Genomic DNA, 13,415 nt, shown 5'->3' on the forward strand with positions numbered 1-13,415 from the left:
TGCCAGTCGAAATGAGCTGGAGCTAACAGATTTAACAGAGATTGATTTTCATTTAAAGTAGGCATGTTTTCTTGTCAGCTTGGAAGAATGCTTACAACAGTGTGTTCGGAGTCAGATGTGTTTGCACATTAGTCTGCTTGTAATCTTTCACCATTAAAGAGTGATGGAGCATGGGGATATAAATAGTTAGTAGAAAACCGCTGTAAGATTAAAGTCCACCTTTGCGGGTGGGGTGTACAGGAAGAAAAATAATCTGCACAGGTAAAACGGGAGGAGGAATTGCTTAGTCAGGATGTGAGAGGTTATTAAGACTGTGGCTGTGACTGGGAGTCATGGTTTGATCTCTTATGTGCTCCTGCAGAAGTATAACCCTCCTTTACCTCTCATCAGCCACCAGTGGTAAATCCATAATCTAACCAGTAATTAGTGTTTTCGTTAAATCTTGCTTGGCTCTAATGTTCTTCTGTTGTTCTGTAGGCTGCAGTTTAGGGATTCTTTGTATCACACTGTTTGATTTAACTTGCCATGGGGGATTACAACAACCAGTCTGATGCAGTATTTAATATTACAGTGAAATAGACATTATGTGGTCAGATTGATGAAAAGGATAATTCATTATTTATCTGCCTTTGCATGTTATAAAGTAGAGTGTTAATTTACTTTATAAATATTAGATATATCCATCTGTGTAATAGTCTTCTATAAACACTGAAAATAGGAAATAGTTAGAAATAGATTAAATTAAAAGTAGCTGTGTATTGGAAATTCTATTTCTTTGTCTGCTGTAGAAAAATAAAAATCCGAATGGTCTCATAATGAGCTGTGTACCAATTTTCTTAAGTTACGTATGTTTAAAAAACAGCTTCAGAGAACACTTTTTGGTCAGAAGAATGAAATCCAATTCCTAGCTCTTTCTGTAAGTTGGAAATGTTGCTTTCTGTTACTTCTAATTCTCTTTTAGGAGAATATCACCCTTAAGTAAATGTAACTGCCATCAGATTGAGGTGCTTAGCAATAACGGATTACAAGGGTGAAGGATTAAACAGAATACTGATTATTGCCCTAAGATGGTTCATTCTTAAGTACTTGGAATAATATAAATTCCTTTGATCATAATTTTAGTAAGATTTCTTCAGAGATCAAAGTATCAAAGAAGTTGCTAAATATCTAAGGCTTTCACATACAACATCAAATGTGTAGCTGTTTTCTGCTTCTTGAATTTTCATTTCAGTGGTGATAATAATATACAAATAAAAACTGACACTGAAAAGCTGGTTAAATCGGGAGTTTAAAGTGTCATCAATAGTGTGTGTAGACTGTATAGAGGAAGAATTATACAGAATCCCATTACTCATTTTACAGGCAAATTCATTTTTTTCATTAAATTACTCTTTTTTTTTTTTTTTTGGAGGCAATATGTAAGGTGGAATTTAAACAGTAATAAAATAAGGTGTTATCTTTGTATCTTCTTAAGTATTTGACATTTGCAACACCATTTTAAGCAGTAGTTGCATATTGCATATACAGAAGGAATCCTAGAGAGGCAGGAAGCCTGCAGAGCAGAGAACAAAGCAATGCACGGAATGTGCATCATAGGTGATTTGATGTGTCTAGGCCTCAGTAATCTTCTACCATTTAAGTAATATTGCTAAACTACCCAGAAGAAAGCATATTCTTGGATAAGAGAAAGATGTGCTGAGATTTTTAAAAGAAATAACATTTCTGTCTTAACAAAACAAGCTCCAGCCATGCTGGGTCTGTCCCTCAGAGAGCCTCGACCTGTTGGCTTTCTCTCTCTCTCTCTCATTCTGTTTTGCAAAGGTGCGTGTTTTTGAAAATCAGAATAATCTGCTGCTAGATCAATTTGCTGAGGTTGTGGAGCACTGTCAACTACAGCTATGTTCAAATCAACAGGATTCATTTTTTTAAAAGATGTACCTTAGCTCAGCAATTCCTAACAATTTCTGGAGCAAATCTAATCGCTGCTATCTTCGATAGATCCTCTTCCACCTCCTGTCTTCCACTGCTGGACCCCAGCTCTTCCTCATCACTCTGTGCCTACTGCTGCAGCCTCCTTGCCCCGTGCTGGCAGTCCTGGGCTGCAGACGCAGCAGCGCGGTGCAGCAGGGTCAGCAGGGCCTGAGATAATGTGGGCCTGCGGTGACTGGGGTAGCAATGCAGCACAAGGCTGTGAGCAAGAGTGGCTTGTCACCGGCCATGCAGAAGCAGCAAACTATTAGTTGATTTAAATACAACTGACAGTCTTCGGTGTACAGCAGCCATTTCTTTGTTAGCTCCTTATTATGACTTATCCACAAATGTAAAGAGATTAATAACTTCATTGATCCTAAATCCTATGCACATGAACGAAACTCTTGTCAATATATTATTGTTCTAGTTAGTGCATCCCAACTCCAGCACATTACAGATAATCTGTATGCAAGTCGTCTTCCATGTCTGCCTGTCATTTAGGCTGAAATGCCAGTTCGTTGGAGATTATAGCAGTTTCTTGTTTTTTTCCTCTGGGACTTAAATCCTCACCACATAGTTGTTGTTTTTTAAAAAAATGATTATGCAAATAGGCTATTTCATAACCACTTTGCAAAGCCAAAAGTAAAGTGAAATTTAGAGTATATTATTATACGCTTACTGTTACTTGCATCCCTCGCAGATAAGGTATTTGAAGGGTTTATTGTAGCTGCTGATTCACATATCAATAGAATTACTGAGTTACAATTTACAGTAACTTTTACTTTTAGTAATGTAAAAACAGTCAGGTCCCAGGTTGATTTTGAAGAACTAGCAGTTAGAAATAACATCGTTTCCTCCCCTTTTTTTTGTGAATAGAGCAGATGTGAACTGCAACTGATAATAAACATAAAATCCCCCATTGCGCCTTTTTTGACTACTACTTCTTGCCACATAATTGCACTTAAATATGTTTTAATGTTTTTCTTCAGCATAATGCTTTTCACAGTTCAAACAGAAGCGGTTCTGAGGCCAAGGTTAAAAATCCTAAAGGATCAATCACATTGAAAAGCAATGAGAACGTTAGGGAAAAGTGAAAAAACTTTGACTATAACTTTGCTAGCAGGGTTGCACGGGCATTCTCAAAGGATTATAATATAATAAGTATTATACAAGTTTAACTTATTTGTCTTTTGTCAGCCTAAATCTAATCTTGACGGATTTTGAGAATCAGTGTGTTTTGCTGTTGTCAGTCAGAGATGAATCCTTAGGGCATGGCTGTAATTCAAGAAGACAGTGCAATATCCTAGCGCTTAAAATGAGAGCAATGCCAAAGCAAATCTTGCTGAATCTGGACCCACATATTCTTTTTTTTCCCCTACCAAAGTCTCATAGATCTGCCAGCTGAACTAAGAAATGCATGTAACTTGAATTGCTTTTAGATTTGTACACAAAGGATGCCGTCATAGCAAAGTTCGAAGCAACAGCGCTGAGATGTTTCTTATCAATAATGTGAGCTAGCCATAATTTAATCTCGAATGTGAATTTAATTGGGTTAGACAATAGAGAATAATACAATAAATCATTTAACTACTACTTAATTTAAAAGTGTGTATATTTTTTAAACATCTATAAAATTTATTACATTATAGACTTTTTATATTAGATTTAAGTGGAGACAAGTTGGTTTGATTTTCATCCAAACTTGTAGCTGACTTGGACTAAGACTCAAAATAGTCTGTTCTACATTTCATCCAATGAAAATATAGAAAGAGAAGTAGTCATCTTAGAAAGACTGTTGCTATATTACTTCTATTACTTGGGATTTAAACAGCCCCAACAGGCTTAGAAGTATTATTGCTGGCCCCCCATATACCTCCCAAAACCTGTAGAGACTTGTGGCTCTTACAAAACGGAGCACCTTTCCCGGAACTGCCATATGTCTGGATTTCCAAAACAGGTCCTCTTTTTTTCTGTCCAAAGCATTTGGAGACTTGGGACATTTCTTCAGGATTTCAGGTGCTCCATATCCCTTTTGGAAGTATGAAGCAAGATATCTGGAAATCCCAGAGATAGTTATTCTTTCTTCAGTGGCTAACCAAGCAGACCATCTGTAATTTGAGGCATTGAATTTAATGCAGACACACGGATTAATAGAAGACGACACACTGAAGGGACTGGGCCCCGGTTCTAGTTGTGTAGCGTGTACAGTGTACTGACAATCTGCGCACACGTAGTATGCTTTCAAGGCTTTCAGGATTCATTGCCTGCACACTCTATTTTACAGGTACTTCTATGATGGTAATGCCATACAGAAATATAGGAGGTGAAAGGCTGTGTTCTCTGCACCGTGATACTGCCAGGGCTCACCATCATAGCCTGTTGAGGATGCCACCCAACTCACCCCGAGATTGATTTTATCTTTTGCAAGTAATGTAGGATCCATGTCACCAATCAACTGGTGAAAGTGATCCATAACACAACAGAGACTGTTGATTCTTCAGTGCAGGTTTTGAATGGTCTTGGGTCATAGAAGTCTTAAAGATTAATCTTGCCTCAGCTTGTCTGCAGTTCAGGTACAAGAGAGATTTTCGTTGAAGCAAACACTGCTATGATTGTGTTGGTCCTTTTTGAATTCACATCACTATAAAGGCAATAACAGCCCTCATCACCTTCGTCTCCAAATGTAAACAGCAGTGATAATTGAATTAATGCAATAGTTATTGGCTGATAAATAAATAGCAGCAAGAAATGCATATGCTTCAAGAAAATAAAGATAGAATTAATGAAACCTGAAACAATTATATTTAAAGTGAGTCTTTACTATGAGGGTGGTGAGGCACTGGAACAGGTTGCCCAGAGAGGTTGTGGCTGCCCCATCCCTGGAAGTGTTCAAGGCCAGGTTGGATGGGGCTTTGAGCAGCCTGGTCTAGTGGAAGGTGTCCCTGCCCATGGCAGAGGGGTTGGAACCAGATGATCTTTAAGGTCCCTTCCAACTCAAACCATTCTATGAAAGTCTTATAATGCCAGGAAAGAGCAAATGGACTGTTTGTTTATTTTTTTTATTTCCTGCTCTGCTGTATAAAAATTGTTCACCCCTATCTTCAAATAAACTATAATCTCAGATTACTTCATCAGTTATACAGAGCTTGTTTCTCATTCTATTTTTTTAAAAATGATTGTTCTTATTAGATTCATGGGCTGTTTTTATTCTCCCCTGCTAAGAATCAGACATCTCTTTGCTTCCAGATACAGATGCTGAATGCTCAGCTCTGAGATAAGTTATGATCTTCTTCATAATCCATATGCATTGAAACAACTCATCCTAGTGCTTGAAACAATCCAGTTTACCAAAGAGTGAGCATAATCTTTCTCTGTGTGGTCTTCTCTATGATTTTCTCTTTCTTAGGAAAAAAAAAAATAAATAAAATATGTATGTAATGTAGACTGTATAAAAATATTGAAGACATCAGATTTCATCATATCTGTGATTAAAGCAAGGAAAGATAAATAAATGCTGCCAGCCTGGGAAAAATAAACAAAAATCTAGTAGCAATTTAGCTCTCCTTTGTTTCTTTAAAGAACCTGACAGATTTCTGTCATATATGGTTCTTAGCAAGTTATCTTTGGGTCTGAAGCTTTTTGCTTTTGTCACATATTTTCACATTGACTTGTCAATCAAAGTTGAGAAAATGCATCCATTGTCTATTGGGGGACTCATCTGTTACCAAGGAAAATCAAAATCAACAAAGAGTCCTCTGTGCAAAGCAGTGTATCACACAGTAGTGCATCAAGATAGGGTAGCGTATAGCAGACTACATGCTAATGGGGATGCTTCGCTAGGAAATGTTCCTTGCAATAAAGGCTGTAGTTCTCAGGCAGTGGAACAGGATGTAGTTGCTGATCGCTTAGGAGTATTTATCTGTCAGGGCTTCCATTAGAAGGAGTAAAATTCACAAGAAATATATTCTGTGAATATATTCAGTGGGCTGGGACATCTGAAGTCTGTCAAAATCCTGTTCTGGTCTCAGGTTTCTGCAAACTGCTATTGCTTTGAGACCAGTAATTTGTGCCCCTTCCTCATTTCTGACTTACGCCTCCCAGGTGAGGCTGCTGGGGGAGCACCCACGGGGAGGGGGCGTGCGGGGGAAGGAGCAGGGACAGGCTTAGGGCCGCAGATGGCTCAGCTGGGCTCCTACTGGAAAACACAGAGATGTGGCCATGAAGGAAGGAAAAATCACTCAGACTTCCTTTGTCTGCATACCTTGAGGGGCAGATAGAAAAGCAGACCAGCCGATAATAATGCAGTTGTCAGGCTATTCATCTGGAGATGTGGGATCTCCTTGTTCAAGGCCTGGCAGCCCCGGTCACTGGGCTATGTGCAGTGGTTTTCTTCTCTCATATGCCCTTATGTTTTAAAAAGAAAAGGAGTTTGGAAGCTCTAACCTTGGTTCTGCTGTGGCATTAAAACTCCTATCAAAACCAGAAGTTTGTCCATGAATCACAACAGGAGAGCTATTTCTAGTCCAGTGCCACTGAAAAAACGTCACTGGAGCATTGTTTTATGGAGAGCATATGTTAACATTCTAATTTATTGCTAATTGAGGTATATGTCATCCCTGGCTGAAATCAGTGTACTTTTGCTGGCCTGAGGTCTGCAGGTTGTTCATTTGGTTTTGTGAAATATATTGACTTGAGATATAATTAAATAATTTTAATTAGAATTGAGAAATGGCTTTTTAGTATTAAAAACAGCATCAAGATTTCAACAGAAACAGAAATCATGTGAAATACTGGCTCAACTAAACCAAAATGTAGCATTTTAAAATAAGACAAATCTGAATCTCAACGTAAATCCAGCATATCTTATTATATGCTAGCAAATATATAATGCTAAAATGCCCGTTTATTATTCATGTGTTGTGTCTCAGAGTATGCTGTGCTATTTGTCTTGCAAGCATTTTCAGAAATTATTTGCCCAGATGGGCCATTGTATGTGTTTTGTTTTGTTCATTGTGGGAAATTAGTCTTAATAAATCAAAATCACATATTGAGTCACAGTAGTGACTTGAGCCAAGTGGGGGAGAGGGAGGGGAGAGCTACTGTTTCAATCTAGAACTGAGCCAAAACATTTCACATATAGAAAAACATAGTTTGAAAAGAAGAGTCTTATTTAAAAAAAAAAAAAAAAAAAAAAACAACCAAACAAAAAACAAACAAACAAACAAATCAAATCCACCAGAATCTGTCTTTTGGCTTGAGTGCCCAGTTCTAGTTGCAGCTGATTAGCAAAACTGATACTATTTTCACAGATGAGCTGAAAAGTGTTTTGGATTCTCTGGTGTAATGGCTGCAAGTGAGGAGAGGGTCAAGAGAGGGATCTGCTTTGGCCTGACCAGTGGAAGGTGGTATGGGAGCACGAGGCCAGGCACGGGAGTATGAGGGCTGGTGTGGGCACCCAAGGCCAGGCAGGAAAGCAAGGCAGGGGTGGGAGCAGGAGGCATCTAGGGGCATCTAGGAAGAGCTGGTCAGCCCTGGGGTTTGGGATTGCTGCTCAGGGGGTCGAGGCAGCAAAAGGGAAACTTTTACACCGTTAATGGAAATACTGTGGTTTCTTGTCACCCCTAGAGAAATGCATCACTCTAATAACTGTTGTCTTTGTGGTATAAGGCACTAACTAAAATGTGTACTGTTGTTACTGTTCAACAACTGTTAACAGTTGTTATTGTTTTTGACCAGAAATGCCCCTTTGTGGGTGTTGGCAGAGGGGAGGAAGCACGGATCTGACTGCTATGTTAGCCTATTTGTTTTGATGTTAATTGATTTTTTTAAAGATAGAAAGTCATCAATTATCATTGAATTAATTAAGGTTGTCATACTGAAATTATAAATTCTCTTTTCTGTAAATACTTATTTTGTTCTGTTAGCCTATCATCTTTTTCTGATCACTCTAGTAATTGTAAGTCACAGTGCTTTAAGTTATTATCATTAGAAGTGTGGTTATGGTATTTACTTTTGATCTCATTCCTGAGTTATAATAATGTGCTTATTTTTGGAGGTGGTGAGCTTAGCATAATAGGAAAGAAAAGCAGAGATTTATGGGTGGATCATTGTTTTCTTTAGGGTAGAGGAAAGGTCTTCAAACAATTGATTGATCATTGGCCAAAAGCAAGAACAGGGTCATTTTCCTTTCTTTCTGTTTCACTACTAAAGGGAGGACACAGGTAGAAAAAGCAGTGTAAGAGAACAAAACTAAAGATTACCTAAAGCCCAAACCTAGTCTGTAAAGCTCAAGTGGATCTGTACTGCTGGTGACAAGTGCATTAATGCTACTAAAGTATACTGCCACTTCCCAGTTAAAGCAAACAACTTGTTTCCAGCAATAATTTGGGTTGCATTGTAGCATAAGTTGATGAATCAGACCTGGACCGGAGAAGCCCCAGATCAGGTGTCCCTCTGAGAGGTTTCTCATACTAGGTGCCTGATATGGCTGCCCACATGTGGCTGCCCAGTACCACTCCCACATGCTTCCTACGCAAGCCAGAAGCATGGGAGCCAAGTCATCGATAACACCTGCAGCCCTTTTATTTAGGCTTCTTAACCAGTTCCTCCGTGGCAGCTTAATGTGAGATGGTTCATACTTGTCTGCCCAGGCAAGCAGCCTTTTAATATGTCTCCTCACTGTATCTGCAATGTGTAGAGAGGCTAAAACATCCGATTCCATTTGGTGCCGTTTGTATTCATGTGATCAGTCACATACTTCTTGGAGGAGAAAATAAAGAAGAGCTAATGATAGGTGTGAGGTGAGGTTAGGCAAACTTCCTGGTGTCACCGCCTAGTCTCTAAAGGAGAAAACAGGGCCACGAGCAAGCATCAGAGGAATACTTGATCCGCACTCCTAGCAGTGTTCGTTCCCTTGCACTTTCAAATTTAGAAAGCAAGCCTGAATATTGGAGAGAGACCGTTTTGGGAATAGCCTTTCTCTTCTATTTAGGGAGACATTCACAAGTAATTACTAAAATAGGAAAGACTAAAGGAAACAATCCTCTTGTTTGAGGCAGAACCGCTACTCTGAAATAGCATTATTTGTCAATTTAAAGAAATTCAGTCTTATAATAGACCTGTTTTACTTCTCACCCTGTCTTATACTTCTTTGGTGTTGTACATAATACTTATAAAGGTTCCGGTATATTACATCTCACACCCACCTGATCACACACACATCCCAGAGCCATGCTGAGAGTAGTTCACCAAATCCAGAAGAGATCCTAGGATATCAGACTCCCATTTTCCTCATGTCATCATGAGCTCTTCTGCCAAGTTGGAATCAAAAAAGCAAGATGTATGTAGGTGCATCAACCTAATTAGTAAAATCACACAAGTGCCAGTTTGGCACGATCATTGTTGCTGCTGCTCTTTTATCAACAGTATGATGCAGTTCTTGAATGGCCACAAACCTCCTTGACCTTGCTTTCAGTGTGTTTCCCAAAACATCGAGCATCTCAGCGTTCTGGGTGCCGAGCATGACGGCTGGCCAGGCTGTACTGGCGCGGTGCAGAAGGAGCCTTTCTGCTCTCTGCCTCATGAGCAGGCCTAGGAGGCTTCTTCCATCCTGACACTGAGACATCTCTCCCTTCTCCCAGCTTTCAAATATAGCTATTCCCACTTCTCCAGGGACACACTTCTCCATTAATAGCATTACATCTGTGTGGCTGACATCCTGTCTTCTCCATTACAAAAGCTTGATACTGTACATTCGTGTCTCTTGTCAGAATTCCCAGGATAAACTTCCCATCAGAGCCAAAAGGCTGAGTCGTACCTGCCTGTTTGCTAATACTGACTACAAGAGAACTGTCTGGTAGGGAGAGAAATCACTTATTTGTAACTGTTTGTTTCTTAATTTTTATCTTCTTGCTTTTATGTCGAGACTTGGAGATTTGCAAAGAATGTAAGTTCAGCTAATACCAAAAAGTTCAGTGGGAATTTTACAAACCCTACTGCAGTCTAATTTTCACCATCTGTTACTTTTATGAGCATTGGCTAGTCTTTAACTTTCTTACTTTTTTACTGGCCTTTCTTACCCGTATTGAAATGTTTTGTTTCTGAAAATCAACCTAGTTTAAGTCCATTTTAAAATAATTAAGTTAGATGTGTTTTTTAAAGGCACTATAAAAGCTCTTCAGCTGATTTCATTGTACTCCAGACAGTCCATGCAGTTTGCCCCTAACTCAATTCAGTCCTGGGCAGGTATGAGGCCAGCATGTAGGCTTAAGAGGAAAACATAGCAAGGAATGGAAAGTAATTTCTTCAGTCATAGGAGACTACGGCATAGTTTCCTATAAACATTGTTCTATCTGGATTATTAGGGATGGTAAAAATCAGACAGTTATATCAATAACAGGTTAAATGCGCCAGCTCTCAGTATGGAACCAAACTCCACACCAAAGCCATAGAAGATGGTCTGTGTGTCAGGGAACCACATAGGGACTTCATCTTTAAGGAAGGTTAAAACTCACTTTCAAACAGAGATGTGGTGGTGTTCTGTCACTTGATCTCTGTATTCTGTTCCAAACGGGAGCAGAAGTTGCTTATGGATATGGAGCCCCTGAGAAGAAGTAGCCGTGGCCCAGGCCTCAGCTTTGGGCAGTGCTTGGAGCAGGCAGCTGCAGTGCCTGCCAGGTGAGGGCTTAGCGCTTGTGGGAGCTCTCTTCAAATGGCTCTAGGAGGACTGTTTCTCACAGCTGCAAGACACCAGGATCACCTGAGATCTGGGCTTCCTAGGAAGCTGGAGACCCTGCCACTCACAAAGGAAAAGTGTGGCTTCCTGAAGTGGCAGGTTTTCTGTCCCTGCCGAGCTTGAGGAGCTCAGAAGCCCTGTCTGCCCAAATGGTGGGTGGTCTTCTTACAAAGTGACTGTTCAGGAACCCCAGCTGCAACACGCACTGGGCAGTAGTCTGGCATCAGCTCAGCACAGACTGAGACCCAAGGTTTTCTGTTAGTGTTCAGTCGCCATCTGGAGAGTTGGTGTATTTGTCTGAGAGAAAACATTAACCAGACTCTCCCCACCGTGGCTTTCCAGGTTGGTACCTTGAGACGTGACACTGTATCACTACGATACTCAATGGCTTCCCTCACCCAGGAGGTGAAAACACTGGTAGAAATAATGATAGGGAAACACTGTGCATCTGTGTTTTAAATGCAAACTCAGACACAGTTGAGTTGAGTGACCTTCCTCAGCCTTTAAAAGTCCAGGTCCAAGCCAACATTGTATGCACTGGCTTACATGATGCTTAAGTGACCAAATGCAGAGAGCCCCACAGAGCATTTATGTTAAGGGCTGTCATGAGTAGTAGTCAGTGGGAATTAAGGATTTTTTTCAAAATGCATTAGCATTAAGACTATTTTTAGAGGCATATGTTTTAGTTGTGATTCTTCTATCATCATCTACCAGCATTTACCAAAGTATAAAAGTTACCGGAGAGTAATAGACAATTTGAGGTTGGAAGGGACAATCTGGAGATAATCCAGCTCGACCTTCTGTTGAAGTCAGGGCCTTAGATTAGGTTCTCCAGGGCTCTGAAAACCAAGTCTTGCATAATTCCAGTGAGGGATATTCTTTCTCTTCTCTGGTGCCCCTCTGCTTTGTGTTTGTTTGCTTGTTTATATCTATGAAAATAAGTACACTGGTCTTAAATGCCTCACTTCTTCCTGTTTATAATGTTCTCAAGGTCCAGTTTGAATTCATAGACAATTGTTCTTGGGCACAGAATAGGCACTTTATACCTTTATACACTGAAACATGTTCCAGTGTATAAAGCAACAGCAGTTATGTAATAACTTGATAGCAGGATACCTGGAAGTTCCTGCTTCCTATAGGAAAACATCCAAAGGAAATGACAACCAAAATAAACAGCACGTCTCCGTATCTTGCATGAAGCAGATTCCTGTGCGAGTCCAGCCTGCCTGGATTTCCACCGGTGAGGCTGACATAAACAAATGGAGAATACTGGTTAGGCGGCAGCCTGCTCGTTTACAGAGCGCAGAATTTGCATACACTTAGTGGCTGGAAGAAAATTTCCTACTGTGCACATGATGCTGAGAAAAGCCTCGGGTATTACAGTTGGGAACCATTTGCTCATTACTGTTCTTTTGAATAGCAATGAGGTGCATGTAAGAGTCTGTATGCTATGGCTCCTATGCATTTGCAAATGTAGCTGAGCAGAGATGGGACTTTTTCTACCTTCAACTGTGATTTCATGGCTGAAAATGCCACTTAAGAGATTTGAGCTCTGTAGTCCTGAAAACACCTAGGCCCTCAGTTTGTATATCCCTAAACACCTCAGGCTTTGGGTAGCTGAAGTGTCTTGCATTGCAAATATGATTTATTTACTATGCACTGTTTAGTGACACCTACAATCTGTCCTGCTTCCTGGCACTGTATGCATTTTAAATGAGATAATGCATTTATTTCACTTGCCTTTTTCATGCATCTGAAATGAGCCTGTGCCTCAGTGCAGTTACGTGGGAGTGGAGCTATTTGGGGCTGAGTATTCCCAGTCCCAGATGTCATGGATGAACTTGTCATTACGTGGAACAGTCACCCAAGAGACCACCGGTTCCCTCCAGAAATGGGTAGCCCTGGTATTGCCTTAACACTAAGGCACGTGTAGAAATTATACACTTTCATCACTGTTTTCTCAAGGTCACTTTTGAGCTGTGCGAAGACACCAGTCTTCACTCTGGAGAAAAGTCATCCCATGGAGAGTCTGTTATCACATAAATCTCATTCAAGTGCTTCCCCTTACCCCAAAGATTTCAAAGTTGCCACTACTTAGGAAGCATGGGCTGCTCACAAGCAACTGCAGAAGGTACCTGCCTTGTTGCAAGACAGAAACTGGCTTCTCTGGCTCTTACAGCAACTGAGAGCTCACAAAAAGTTGTTAATATAGAAGCATTGGTGAGTATTCACAAAGGGTAACATTGGTCTAGTAAAGCAAACAAGACCCAGCATGTATAACCATGCTCAAGCCCAGAATCAATATTTACATGTATCCCTAACTTTAAAGACATAAATAATCCATTGGCTATTCACACTGTGTATAATTATAATTACGTGTGTGTGAGTGAAGGCCATGGTCAAAAATAAGAGAGATACAGGGCCTGGTGTAAGCCTTCTGAGCTTAAACCCTTTGCATAATTGTTGGAGAATAAGACTCCTCCTTCGAGAGGGTAAGTCAAAATCTCGACATCGAGGCTTTTACTCCAGACCACCCTTCTCCGTTGATAATAAAGGGAATCTAGGGAGGGTCTTCTGGCAAGGCTAGCATTAACCTTTGCCAGTCCACTATCATTTATTCCCGCAGTTTTCTCCTTACCAGAAGCCTTCAGTCAGTATGGTGTTTAAACCCACAGGTCACTCAGCCGTTGTATGTAGGTGCATGTAGAGA

At 40.2% G+C, this 13,415-nt stretch overlaps 1 protein-coding gene across 1 annotated transcript in view; it reads left to right on the forward strand.

The window, feature by feature from the left end:
• Positions 1 to 13,415, forward strand: part of LOC309594676 (glypican-5-like) — a gene marked incomplete at both ends in the record, with an annotated part of 385,721 nt that overhangs the window by 235,779 nt on the left and 136,527 nt on the right. The gene's annotated exons all lie outside the window — the stretch shown is intronic.

This window comes from Platalea leucorodia (genome assembly GCF_965183815.1).
Source record: "Platalea leucorodia genome assembly, chromosome: 8".
NCBI lineage: Eukaryota > Metazoa > Chordata > Aves > Pelecaniformes > Threskiornithidae > Platalea > Platalea leucorodia.